This window comes from Mandrillus leucophaeus, unplaced genomic scaffold (genome assembly GCF_000951045.1).
Source record: "Mandrillus leucophaeus isolate KB7577 unplaced genomic scaffold, Mleu.le_1.0 Scaffold259, whole genome shotgun sequence".
NCBI classification, from domain to species: domain Eukaryota; kingdom Metazoa; phylum Chordata; class Mammalia; order Primates; family Cercopithecidae; genus Mandrillus; species Mandrillus leucophaeus.
Genome location: NW_012102687.1, coordinates 4,145,079 through 4,159,730, shown reverse-complemented (window position 1 = coordinate 4,159,730; position 14,652 = coordinate 4,145,079). Strand labels below are relative to the sequence as shown.

The 14,652-nt window shown below is 37.3% G+C and overlaps 2 pseudogenes across 2 annotated transcripts in view; one reads left to right on the top strand and one right to left on the bottom strand.

Annotated features, from left to right (window-relative positions):
* LOC105542439 overlaps positions 1-3,776 on the top strand; it is a 40,643-nt pseudogene extending 36,867 nt beyond the window's left edge. The window contains exon 3 of the transcript XR_001006472.1: positions 2,679-3,776. The product of XR_001006472.1 is annotated as an acidic leucine-rich nuclear phosphoprotein 32 family member A pseudogene (transcript). The remainder of the gene's footprint in view (positions 1-2,678) is intronic.
* A 6,540-nt stretch (positions 3,777-10,316) lies between these two features.
* Positions 10,317-14,652, bottom strand: part of LOC105542438 — a 43,991-nt pseudogene continuing 39,655 nt past the window's right edge. Inside the window, exon 2 of the transcript XR_001006471.1 lies at positions 10,317-12,258. The product of XR_001006471.1 is annotated as a 78 kDa glucose-regulated protein pseudogene (transcript). The remainder of the gene's footprint in view (positions 12,259-14,652) is intronic.

Below are 14,652 nucleotides of genomic sequence, written 5' to 3'. Positions count from 1 at the left end.
TCTGTATTTAAACATGATAGTAGAACAAAACACACTTTACAATTGTAACCCAGTTACTTCCCATTTTTAGTTCAGTCTCAGCTTTTTTGTTTCTTTTATTTTCTTCTTGAGGTTACTTCACAATGATGCCTACTCTCAAGTGAGGGTGTTTTCCCTACACTCCAGATTGAAAGTCAGGCAAATCTCTACTATTTTCAAAGACCTTCAGTGATGGATATATTATGTGTCAACTTGGCTGGGTCATGGTGCCCATATTTGGTCAAACATTATTCTGGATGTTTCTATGAAGTTGTATTTGTTTTGTTTTTTGGCCCAGGGTAGGGTGGTAAAATTAACATTGAAACAGCCGGACTTTGAGTAAAGCAGATTAACCTCCTTAATGTAGGTGGGCTTCATTCAATCAGTTCAAGACTGCAATCGAACAAAAGACTGTCTTCCATGGAATCGAACAAAAGATTATTCCTACTTCCATGGAGTAAGAACCAACAAGACCAAGAGACAGCCTTTAGACTTGCACTACAACTCTTTGCTGACTCTCCAGGCTGCCAGGCAACCCCATTATATTTTGATTTACCAATCCTCCACACTAGAATGAGCCAAATTAGCAAAATAAGTTTCTCCCTCTCTCTGTCTCTCTCTCTTTCTCTCTCTCACACACAGCCACACACCGCCCCCCATCCCTCTCTCCCCTTCTTTCTCTTTCCTAAATGCCCAATAAAACTGCTCCATTATTATACATCCTTCCTTCCCTGTGGTTAATATAAGCTGTTTGTTTGAGTCTGCCAATGTTTAAAACGCGATTTTTACAATAAAGCTCTAAAATCCCATAAAACCCCAATGGGTGTCTGATTCTAGGCACTGAAATCCAGGGCTTTCATTACTATTGTCTGTATCAAGGAGAGAGAGGGGGTGAACAACTCCAAAATCAGAAACTCAATATACTCTCTTATTCTCTCTCTCTCCCTCTCTCTCTCTATCTGTGTATGTGTGTGTTTGTGTCTGTGTGTACATTTGTATGTGTTTCACCATTTTGGTTTAATGGTGGATGGATATAGGTCAAAAGGAACTAAGAAAATAAACATTACATTGACTACCTCAAAATATTGTTCCACTACAGTTACTATAACTTGAGAAGTAAATTCATGTTTCCAGTATCTTGAAGGATGCTTTTATGTTTTATGAATGGCATGAGCAAATAGTAGGAACTAATCTAGAACTATGACTACCATTGTGTAGATACGTCGGAAAGAACTAACAAATTATAAAGCAGCGAGGTGTAATGGAAAAGCATAGACTTTAATCAAGTCAAATTTGACTTAAATCCTGGTTTGAGTACTAGCTATGCCTTGAACAGGTTTCTGAAACAGCCTAAGCTTTGATTTTCTAACATATATAATGGGGATAATAACAAAATCTGCCTGATGAGGATTTTTTTTTGAAAATTAACATTTTACACATTCTAGTCTTTTAAAAATACAAATTATTTTATACCACTCTTCAGCTTTAAGTGTTTTATTTCCTTACCAATATACTCCATAACTTCTTCCTGCCTCTGCAACCATATTTCACACCACTTTTGCCCCTTACACTCTAAGATACAGTCATATGGAACATTTTATAGTTCATAATATCTACTGCATTCTCTCACTTTTGGGTTTTGGTGTAGATTATGTCCTCTGACTGGAACTCTCCCTCCACCATCTCCTTAGCTTAGACAATGCCTGTTCATCCTTCAAATTATCCAAATGTAACGACGTTTTCTTGGGCAGGCTTTCCTGATCTCCAAATCAAGGTCAACTCCCTAAGCTCCTTGGCTCCCATACTGAAACTTCTTCTTATGTAATTCTCATAAACAATAGCATATTTTTTTGCATGTTTTTCTTCCCTATGAATTGCAAATTCCAGCAGAGCTGCTATATTTTCATTTCTTCCTGAGTGTTTTCCCACAAATTCTATAGCCTGTGAAAAGATTGTTTTAGGGAAATATTATTTTTTAATATACCATATTTAGTCAATGTAGGATATATGACTAGTACCTGCTGAAAACCATCTCGTGATCCTTATGTAAGAACTAATTAACACTAGACATATTATTTTCCTTGCTCACTAAAAATATAAATGTCTCAGAAAGTAGAAAATTATTCCTCTCTAAATAAACATACATGCCATTCAAATTTTATTCCTCTACCATTTGCCATATCTGAACCTAGTTAGATACTTTGGTTTTAGTTATAATCTGATAGAATAGATACAACCAAGATCACATTGTGAGTCAGAAGTGGAAAATTAATAATTCATTATGATACCAATAAAAGATAGATTCAGCTTTTTACAGGATTTTTTTTTTTTTTTGGCATTTTATTCTTTCATTTGAGGGGAACTCTCACCAAATATGTCTTTCATGGTTCACTGTGTTATTTACTATCTGTGATGCATATTCTCAGGTTACTTTAAACCTAATCTATAGATTCAAAGATATCCTGTGTCAGGTCTCTAAAAGTAAAAAGAAAAATGGGTACTTGTGAAGGCTGATTCACAATTAGTAGTGTAGAGAGGAGTGCCTTGTGTATTCACAAATTATCAACCAGAGAATCAGATAAGATTTCCTTTAGTCACACACACCTACCTTCTTACTAGGAAGATCTACATACTTGAAAAATTGTTCTGCTTGACCCAAGTTACTTATCAATCCCTTTATTATAATATTTGTAAGTATTGGGGCTCGAGAACCGAGCGGAGCTGGTTGAGCCTTCAAAGCCCTAAAACGTGTGACCATGGGTTCGGGGTTTATGGATTGAATTCCGCCGGCGCAGGAGCCTCTGCAGAGAGAGAGCGCGAGACATTGGAGATAGGCAGAAGGATTCATTTAGCGCTGCGCAACAGGGCGCCCTCTGATGTGAAATAACTTGTCCTGGACAGCAGTTGGTCGAATGAAGGCAAACTCGAAGGCCTCACAGATGACTTTGAAGAACTGGAATTCTTAAGTACAATCAACGTAGGCCTCGCCTCAATCTCAAACTTACCGAAGTTAAACTAACTTAAGAAGCTTGAACTAAGAGTCTCGGGGAGCCTGGAGGTATTGGCAGAAAAGTGTCCAAACCTCACATATCTAAATTTAAGTGGCAACAAAATTAAAGACCTCAGCACAATAGAGCCACTGAAAAAGTCAGAAAACCTCAAGAGCTTAGACCTTTTCAATTGCGAGGTAACCAACCTGAACGATTCCCGAGAAAACGTGTTCAAGCTCCTCTCACAACTCACATATCTCCACGGCTGTGACCGGGACGACAAGGAGGCCCCTGACTCTGATGCTGAGGGCTACGTGGAAGGCCTGGATGTGAGGAGGAGGAGGAGGAGGAGGAGTATGATGAAGATGCTCAGGTAGTGGAAGATGAGGAGGACAAGGATGAGGAGGAGGAAGGTGAAGAGGAGGACGTGAGTGGAGAGGAGGAGGAGGATGAAGAAGGTTATAACGATGGAGAGAGAGATGACGAGGAAGATGAAGAAGAGTTTGGTGAAGAAGAAAGGGGTCAGAAGCGAAAACGAGAACCTGAAGATGAGGGAGAAGATGATGACTAAGTAGAATAACCTATTCTGAAAAATTCCTATTGTGATTTGCCTGTTTTTACTCATATCCCCTCCCCCCCAATCCAATCCTGTGCCCTGAAACTTATTTTTTTCTGATTGTAACGTTGCTGTGGGAACAAGAGGGGAAAAGTGTACTGGGGGTTGTGAGGAGAGGGAGGGCAGGAGGGGGTGGACTAAAATACTGTTTTTACTGCCAAAAAAATAACAATATTTGTTAATATTAACTGGGATACTAGCTTTGTAGAATGATTTCTATTAATTATTCTCTTTTTTTGTTTTTTTTAACACATTCTCTTAAGTATAGTCCTTTCAGTCCAAGGAAAAGACACTACAATCCACTTATTAATGCTTGCTACTATGTTCAAGTAAAATAAGCTCCATGATTAAAAGAAAGAGGGGAAAGAAAATATTTACAACGAAACTGTTGCTAAAAATTTAAAGCAGATTACAGTAAATGTATTGTTAAAGCAAATTCTATTTTTTAAATTTATTACTAAGAAAATAATTTGTTGCTAAAGCAAATTTTTGGAAAAATAATAATGCACTTTATACTTGATTTTATGTATTAAACAATGATGTATAAGCTTCAAATATCTCAGAACTTTATTTTAATAGCATGTTGCAAATTATTTAAATCATGCAAAATCATTGCAAATAAATAATAAAGCATACCTCGGGACATTATGAATATAGTTACTTTGGTAAAACATTTTGAAAAATATATATTGTACCTTAGAGACTGTGAATCTATAAATTTTTTATTTAAAAGCTGAGTAAAAATGCATTGAGACAAATAACTATCATTGTACGTTGAAAGATACAACCAGCGATAATTCAAATAACCGGAATGAAACTAATAGTAACACAATTAAAAACTAATAAAGAGCAGTGATTAAATGCTATCATCAATAATACCTTTATCAGTCAAGGCATTCATGAATATAATGATTGCTAGAAAACTGCAGCATTTCAAGTATATTTATGTTGAATTTTTAGCATTAATTGTGGTCTTTGTTTTTAGCATAGATTTGGAGACCTCAATACATTATAGTAATAAAGTAGTTATTAGTATCACTTTTTTAGTTCTAATAACTTTCTTAACTAATACCATGTATAAAAATAAAAGCATATAGAATTTCAGTAAAGACAAAAAATGATTTATAATTTTAGATTAATTCAAAACCCAGTAAGAGTAAACTCTAAGGTGTCCAACAAGCTAGGGACCATATATGAAGTGTCAATGGCTTACCTTTGTAGAACTTTATTGCTGGTCTGTATGATCTTCCTGGTCTGTTTTAGTTAGAAATTCCCTTATTTTATAGATCATGAAAGTGAGACTATCAGGGTTTCAATTCTAGGTCCCAAGCACAATCCAGGGAGTCATAGAGCTAGAATGAGGGCACAGACAGTAATCCAGGGTGCCTTCTTTATTTATTTATTTATTTTATTTTATTATTATTATTTTTTATTGTTATACTTTATGTTCTAGGGTACATGTGCACAACGTGCAGGTCCCTTCTAATGCACAACGTGAGAATAACTTTCTATTTTCATTTGTCTGAGAAATTGTTGGTATAAAAAGATTCTAGAGAATTTGAGGTATATATCTTACTTAGTTTGATTATATTTTACCCAATAGCTTTGTTTAAAATATTTATAATATCCTAATATCACACTTCCCATTAACGTAAAAAATAAATTTTCTCTTTTTAATCCTTTTTTATAGTACCATAGAATTCTGAGATCTTACATGTAAAATTGCATTTGGAAAAATATTCTCCTTTTGTTTATTTGGTAAACATATGAATGCTGGTTACAAGAAAAAAAAATTTCTAGGTCTTTTAGAGGGAATACAAAGATTTGGTAAAGAATAAATCATGTCCTCAAAGAACTTAGAGCTAATGAGTGACTATAAAATAAAAATAAAAGACATGGATGATGCTGGAAACCATCATTCTCAGCAGACCAACACAAGGACAGAAAACCAAACACATCACATGTGCTCACTCATAAGTAGGAGTTGAAACATGAGAACACATGGACACAGGGAGGGGAACATCACACACTTGGGCCTGTTGGGGGATAGGGGACTAGGAGAAGCTTAGCATTAGTAGAAATACCTAATGTAGATGACGGGTTGGTGGGTGCAGCAAACCTCCATGGCACATGTATACCTATGTAACAAACCTGCACTTTCTGTACATGTACCCCAGAACTTAAAGTATAATAAAAATAATAATAATTTTACTTTTCATACTAAGTGAAGTTTTCAGGTGTCTATAATGATGTGTTAGAAGTTAGCATAACACAATTAATTTTAGAATTTCTGAAATATTAAATTTTTGAATGTTATTATTTGATATCAAATAGTTAACACCATGCTTTTCTCGCTTTTGAAAATCCATTAAATGCATCATAGAACTTGACCTTAACATTTTGATATTAGTCAGTGCTATCCTGCTAAATTTTATTGTAAAATGACAGCATACAATTAAGAGATGCAGGCTGTGAGTGTGAAAAGTTAATTAACTGCAAGATTTTGACAGACACCAGGTAATTAAACACTAAAATGAAAATAGTTTTTTGAAAAAAAATTAATTATGTTTTATTTTATATTACGATGGTAAGAAATGTGAAATGGGATGTTTTCCATTAGCTGGATTTGTTCGTCCATCATGATTGTTCTCGCATTATGCTCCCAGTGAAGTCGTCGTGCCTTTCCCACCTGCCGTGCCCTTAATCTGTTTCTTAAAGTAATTTTAGAAATTAGAATACTGCTGTGGCATTAAAGTTTAATACTTTGTTGGCACTATAGGAAGAAAAAGCTAAAAGAAAAAAATCCACACAATTAAAATTAAAATTATGTTTCTTACCTTTCTCTCTTTTCACAGAAAAAGAAATGGAGCTTGTGTGTAATGTAGTCATGAGGACAAAATTTTAATTTATGATTCACTATAATGCAGTGGGAGTATTATACCTTATTGTGTCTCTACCTCAGTTTCCTGATATTCTTATGTGGTGATGATTCTGGTCGACATTACCCACTTTTGAGAGAGATAGCTCATTTTTGCTAATCTTGAACCATAGTCATCAAGACCTTTAAAATGAGTTTTAGACTAGAATGTGCTAAAAGCCCTAGAACATTAAAGCCACTTACTAATAACTTCTAACCACAGAAATGAAACTTCTTAGGGTAAGTTAACAAAAGCCAATTGCTTCTTATGGAGACACCTTGTTTACTACAAGAGTCTTTGGAAATTATGGGACAAACATTGGACTACTGGTCTGAAATTTATAGATCTTTGCAGCATTCTAGTTGACAGATGCAGGGTGATTTTGGACAGCATTTGTTCATTTACCCATTCATTTTTTAAATGTTTCTTATGTCATAATAATTATTCTAGCACCGAAGATGAAATAATGAGCAGACTAGGAAACTGCCCTCATAGAACATCCACTGGATTGTCAATGCCCGGGCAGCCAGCAGCCACATTGACATGTGAAGTGTATTCCACTTACTCAATTGAACAAATCCAAGTGAAGGAGTCACTGTTACTGAAGATCCTCATTATTCCAGAAGAAGCTCTTTCATGTTCTGTGTCATGAAGCCAATACATAAAACCAAAAGTGAGAGTTCAGCAGTGCAGGCTTTAGTCCAATGGCTTCGGAATTGGAGAAGTGGGAGCGTAGCTCGCAAATCAACTTCATGGCTCCTGAGAACTGGGAATTTACAGATATAGGGTATCCTTAATGAAGGTGTGGGGCATTAAGAACAAGCAGAAGAATAGTCATGCTTTTTCTTGGAAGGGGACAGAGATTTGCTTGAAATCAAGGCCAGCCCTCTTTTTTGATCTTTTTTGACGTCTTCCAAAAGAGGTGATTAACAGTGATTGTCAAGTGTCATGGCACCAGTGGGAGTGTCATTTAGTGTGAAAATTGGATAATAATGAAGCTAGAGTCCTTCAGAGGTCAAATAAGCTGCCTAAGAGATAGCCTCTGACCACAGACATCCTGTCTCCTAAAAATAAGCAGAGTTAGAGCTGAGTAAGAATTTAGCTATGTCACACAGGTGTAGGTATTTGGCAACAAGAGCCAGGTAGGGACACAGATAAGTCACATAGGCACTGCAGTGGGTAACAGTATCCTCCCTCTAACTAGTCTCAGAAACTCAAATTGTGCCTAGAACTTTTCATAAGGAATGTTCTTCCAAAAAGTGCCTAGTACAAGACAAAGGTCATTGGCATAGCAGCTACAAGTTCCCAGTACAGTGTTCTGAGTAATTTCTTAAGGGGAAGAGGACTTTCTGGCATGCCTAACTTGAATGTACCGTTAAAAATTTTATAAATGTTTCATACTTTCAAATTTTATGATTTATTGTTTTATTATCTTGTTTAGGGGGAAGGAATCCAGCAGAAGTAGCCCCAGGTGCTTCAAGAGTGACTGAAGTGTTTTTAATTCCTTCTTGTAATTTCCAGTATTATAACTTGTAACTTTCCACTTGAAACATTTGGACAAGTGGAACCCACTTTATTCTACACTGTCCAAAAAGTCGCAGTTAATACTTGTTGAATGATGGAAACAAGAAAGTCAAAGATAGCTAACTTTTTACTTTGCTGGTGTTGGCTACCTGAATGATTGACTCTGTAATGAGGGCTCATGATGGAAGACTTTGCATCGTAATATTTACTTTGAAGCTGAATATAATTAATCATTCAGTTTGTGGTTTTAAAAGCTAAATTCTCCTAAACTTATATAAGTAAACAGTAAATCCTAAGGTAAAAGTAAAGCAAGAATGTATGAATTTAAAAGAATATTGTTTTAAAATATAGTCCACAAATTCCTGGTTACAGACATTATGAACTTTTAGAGTAAAATATGAATAAATATAATCCTATACTTAGCAATTTACAAATTAAGATAATCTTTATAGACATTCTGTTCTGTTTTTAGTAATGACTATGCTCTTACTTGTTAGGAATGTACTGCAATGTCAGTTTTCTCCCTAACATTTACTTTAGAGGTATAATTGTTCTTGAGATTTTTCTTGTCATTGGTTTATGTAGGCTTATCAAATTTTTAGTTGTCATATTTTACCATTGGTTGTGTTCTATTACTAGTTTCTCCAAATAAACTAATTACCTAAAAGCAATTCCTGAGTCATAATTGCAATGATAAGAATAGAAACACAATGTTACAACACATAGGATATAGTAAATATTTATCATGAATAGAATTTGAGTAAAAATATAGGATGTGAATATGTATCTGTCAGCAAGTGTTATTGTAGAGATTTCAAAGAAATCCATTTAAAAATGGGGCAAATAAGAAATATGACTCTCAGAAAACTAGACTATATTGGATTCCAACAATCCATTTGCCTCTAGTTTTTAACATATTACTTATAAAACTTCCAAATTGTGATTTTTCAGAATAAGTGCAAAATTACATTTCCCTGTACAAACTTGATTAACTCTACAATTGTTTGTGGAGAAGGCACACAACTTTAGGGTCATCATTCAAAATTGCATTTCTCAAAGCAAAAAGAAGAATAAATAATACTATTTCCAAAAATTTTGTAGAAATAATTGCAGAGATAATTACAAATACTATACCCAGAGAGAAAACAAAATGAGTTATTGGCAACATTTCTTTGTTAAATAACAATGCGTGATGACACACTAAATTAATGACATATTCTGTAAAAGTAATTACTTTCTAATATGTATTCTAACAGATACTTTATTTTATAGCTGTATTAATTAATGTGCAGAGTATGAATTTGCTCTTTGCATTTGTGCAAACACAGCATGAGGGAGGTATGCAATGGTGATTCAACTTCAGCTATATGAGGATTAAGAAAGAACAAATTTACTTTAATTAAAAGGACTTTGCATTGACTTTCAATCCATAGTCTGAGTATTGTTTACATTGCATATTGAAGAAAATGATGAAAATTATGATTATGATCCAATCACTATCAGACAATGCCATTCTTTTCAGTATGCAAAGAGATATACAGAGTTCTGTTTATCTATCCTGAGGTCAGCTGACCATTTAGGGAATGACAATTTCCTGAGTGTTTGAAATGAAACAAAAAAACAACAATAACAACAAAGAAACAACAATAAAAACAATTGCTTCTTGATACTAAAAACACAAAAAGGAGTACCATGATTTCAAGGGACATGCCCAAGTGGCTAGCTCGGTAATGTGTCCTCTGTCCTAAAAAGTCTGAAACTATTGCTTCAAGGCTGAAGGAGAAAAACTTCCTATCATGCAAATATAACAGGATTTCATATGAAGATTAAACTCAACAGTCAAAAGTTGGACATTCTCGGATACTCTTTCTAAAAATTTTTCCTTTGAGAAAGTATTTTTAGACCAGTGTAAATAACTAAAATTTATTGGTGTCACTTAGGGCAGAAGAAACTTCCTACACCGGATGCACATGGCCCAATCGTTAAATAGAAAATTTTGAGGTGAACACATGCCATAATCTAGGTTTTTTACCCGCTTTTTAAGATGGCCAATTCTTCTGCCCCCAACCCAAAGACATGTGAGCAACTGCTAATGAAAAGCCGTAAACAGCCACTTGGGCTATAGCATTTTCAACTCCACTCTGAGGTGACGATTCCAATTACATTTTAGACTTAACTTCTCTCAATTTTTTTCTAAGGAAAGTTCCTGAGTCCAGTATTTACAATATTATAGCACTAGCAGATCTGTGTCTACAACTCATCTTTTTCTGCTGTATCCTCTTTGCTACTGGGGGAGGGCCTGCACTTCCATAGAGTTTGCTGATAATTGGCTGAATAATTTCTTCCAGATCCTTCTTCTTAGCTTTGAAGCCTTCAATGTCAGCAGCTTGATGGCTTTCCAGCCATTCAGTCTTTTCTTCTACAGCTTTTTCCATGGTCTCCTTATCTTCAGAGGAAGGTTTACCTCCCAGCTTTTCTATCTCTTCAATCTGATTCTTTACAGAATAGGCATAGCTTTCCAACTCATTTCTAGTATCAATGCACTCCTTAAACATTTTGTCTTCCTCAGCAAACTTCTCAGCATCATTAACCATCCTTTTGATTTCTTCAGGTGTCAGGGGATTCTGGTCATTGGTAATTGTGATCTTATTTTTGTTCCCTATACCCTTGTCTTCAGCTGTGACTCAAAGAATACCATTCACATCTATCTCAAAGGTAACTTCAATCTGTGGGACCCCATGAGGAGCAGGAGGAATTCCAGTCAGATCAAACGTACCCAGAAGATAATTGTCTTTTATCAGGGGTCATTCACCTTCACAGACCTTGATTGTAATGGTTGATTATCAGAAACTGTAGAAAATATCTGAGACTTCTTGGTAGACACCACTGTGTTCCTTGGAATCAGTTAGGTCATGACATCTCCCACAGTTTCAATACCAAGTGTAAGGGGACATACATCAAGCAGCACCATGTTACCTGTATCTTGATCACCAGCGAGCACACCAGCCTGGACAGCAGCACAATGCACTGCAGCTTCATCTGGGTTTATGCCACTGGATGGTTCCTTGCTATTGAAGAACTCTTTAACCAGTTGCTGAATCTTGGGAATTCAAGTAGAGCCACCAAGAAGAACGAGTTCATCAACATCAGACTTCTTCAAATCAGAATCTTCCAACACTTTCTGGATGGGCTTCATAGTAGATTGGAACAGATCCATGTTTAGCTCTTCAAATTTGGCTGGAGTCAGGGTCTCAGAAAAGTCTTCTCCTTCACAGAAGGAGTCAATTTCAATTATTGCTTGATGTTGAGAAGACAGGGCCTATCCGGCCTTTTCTACCTCTCTCTGGAGTTTCTGCACAGCTCTGTTGTCTTTCCTGACATCTTTGCCAGTGTTCTTTGTGTACAGCTTGATGAAGTGTTCCATGACACACTGGTCAAAGTCTTCTCCACCCAGATGAGTATCTCCATTAGTGGCCACGACTTTGAAGACGCTATTATCAATGGTGAGAAGAGACACATTGAAGGTTCTGCCACCCAGGTGGAACACCAGGATGCCTTCTCCCCCTCCCTCTTATCCAGGCCATAAGCAATAGCAGCTGCCATAGGCTCATTGATGATCCTCATAATGTTTAGCTCAGCAATAGTTCCAATGTCTTTAGTTGCTTGGCGTTGGGCATCATTGAAATAGGCTGGTATGGTAACAACTGCATGGGTAACCTTCTTTCTCAAATAAGCCTCAGCGGTTCATTTCATTTTAGTGAGAACCATGGCAGAAATTTCTTCAGGAGCAAATGTCTTTGTTTGCCCACCTCCAATATCAACTCAAATGTATGGTTTAGTTTTCTTTTCAACTACCTTGAACGGCAAGAACTTGATGTCCTGCTACACAGACAGGTCGTTCCAGGTGCGGCCGATGAGCCGCTTGGCGTCAAAGACCGTGTTCTCGGGGTTGGAGGTGAGCTGGTTCTTGGCGGCATCGCCGATCAGATGCTCCCCTTCAAGAGTGAAGGCCATATAGGACGGCGTGTTGCGGTTGCTCTGATTGTTGGCGATGATCTCCACGCGCAGACGCAGGACTAGGTGGTCCCCAGATTGACGCAGACCAACGTGCCCACGTCCTCCTTCTCGTCCTTCTCCTCAAACGTGCCGCACCAAGCAGCAGCAGCAACGCGGCCACCAGGAAGAGCTTCGTCTTGCCAACCAGTTAGGCAGCAGCAGGCAGGGCGTTGCAGGCAATGCAGCCACGGGCCGCAGCACAGGAGTGCAGTGTAGTTACCCACCTCTCACATTTGCGAAACACCCCAATCGGTCTTCTGTCTGTGCTATCTTGGCCAGGGTTGAGAAAGTATTTTTGTATATGTACTTGATCGTGTGTAAAAACCACAACCAAATGTGGCAAAAGCAGAGAGAAATAATTTCCTGGGACTGTAGGCAGTCAAAAGTCAGACTTGGATTCTCTGTGTTGCCCTCAGCTTTCAAGTTTTAACTGTGCCCTGCTCACTGACTTGGCATTTGAACGAGTGCTAGAAATGGCCCTTAATGGAAAATTATAAGAAAACACTCAGAATTTCTGAGCCCATGTTCAATCTGAGTATTCCGAAGGGCTTCACAGTGTTAGAAATAATTGCCATTTACAATAATTTATAGGTTTACTAGATTTTCTAAATTGAGATATAAAGAGTCAAAAAAGATGGGGAAAATAACATACAAAACAAGCTATCTGCCATCAAGGCTGAATAGACCTATGTTGGCGAAAATAGTTATAAATAATATAATTCCTATCATTGCATGAAACAATTGTGACTAGTCACTTTTAAAGGCTATACTTTATTTTTATTACTAAAAACATTGTATTGATTTCTCTTCATTTACCTACAACTGGGGTCCGTGTTGTCAAGTGCTCAAGCTGATCCTAAGCAGCAGCAAATATTGCAGGTGCAGGTGGTCCTTGCCAAGCTTCCATTGGTTGAGCCAGTGAGGAGACAACACACCCGAATGATGTAGCTGTTTATTACTCACAGCACAGCAGACAGCATGAGCTTCAAGTTCACGTCAAATCCCCATCCTCCCGGGTCCTATGGGGCCGATGTGGAGGAAGCCTGGGTAAACACTATACACATGGTGGGTCTGTGCCACAACTGAGGAGTCTTGGAAATCCCGACTTATAAGGGGACTTCAAGCAAACCTGCTCATCCTCCACTTTAGAGAGAGACATTATTCATATTTTATTGGTCGGGAAACCAATCTGCCCTCTGATCCAGAGGGAGACACTTTCTCTATCACCCTGAAACATCTCCAGGAGAGGAGGGAGACCTAGTTTTATGACCCTGGTGCATAAGCAAATCTGCTCCCTGCCCCCACAGCAGCTTTGTAGATTTCCATGAACAAAGCTGTCAAAGTTTTTTGCTTAGAGGATGGGCAGAAATACCAAATCCTTGGAGACTATCTCCCCAACACACAAGTGTACCCAGTGCCCATAAATGGCTTTGAGGGTTGAGCAAGATCAGAAGATTATGTGCATTGCATGCAAAAAAAAAAAAAAAAAGATTGCTTCAGCCATAGTTGAAGGCAATTGATACCATCTCAAGTCATATTGTTGTTAATAATAATAATACTTACAAATAATTGATTCACAAACATGGAAACTACTTTCGACACCTTAGATATCCTTGCTCTAGCCTAGAGCCTTTGGATACATTCCTCTCTAGTTCTGGGATTTAGTCACACACCTTCAAGGCTCTGTCCACAGGTAGCATACTTAGGAATAGCCCTTATATTATAAAGAACCTGATAATATTTAGCTAATTAAATGGTAGGAGATAAGAATAAGAACTCTTCAGGGGTCTTTAATTTAGCTCAAAACTTAAAGAGTTCTCAAATAGCGCAACATTGCCCTGAGGCATTTATTCATGTGAGCTTCTGTCACTAAGAAAGTAAAGAAAGACAGATCTGAGCAAATCTGAATTTTTAACTGAGAGTGGAAGAGCTTTTCCTCTTCACCTCAGATCATACCGTTTCTGCTTTTAAGAATGGAACAGTAGGGTCAGATAACACAAAAGGCACCCTTCCAAATAGAAGCCAAAAAGATTGCACTGGCTCATAGAGGGCATCGCTGCTTGAATAAAAGTCAGTAGTAGGAAGTTAGAAGTGAGCAGTGTATTGGTTCTCAATTTTTTACAAAATAGAATCACATAGAGCGTGGCTAAATGATACCAATTCTTTGAGGATGACAGGTTTTTTAAAAAGGAGAGCCATACACCAAAGTAATGATTAATTGAAGCAATTTTTCTACCTTCAAGGAGATCCTGAATTTAACACATTATTCACATTGGTGACTATGGGGCTTCAGAATTACTGCATTTTCAAAGATTATTAAAACCAGAAATTGGCTGGGCACAGTGGCTTACGCCTGTAATCCCAGCACTTTGGGAGGCTGAGGCTGGCAGATCACCTGAGGTCAGGAGTTGGAGACCAGCCTGGCCAACATGGCAAAACCCCGTCTCTACTAAAAATACAAAAATTAGCTGGTTGTGGTGGCAGGTGCCTGTAGTCTCAGCTACTCTGAACGCTGAGGCAGGAAAATCAC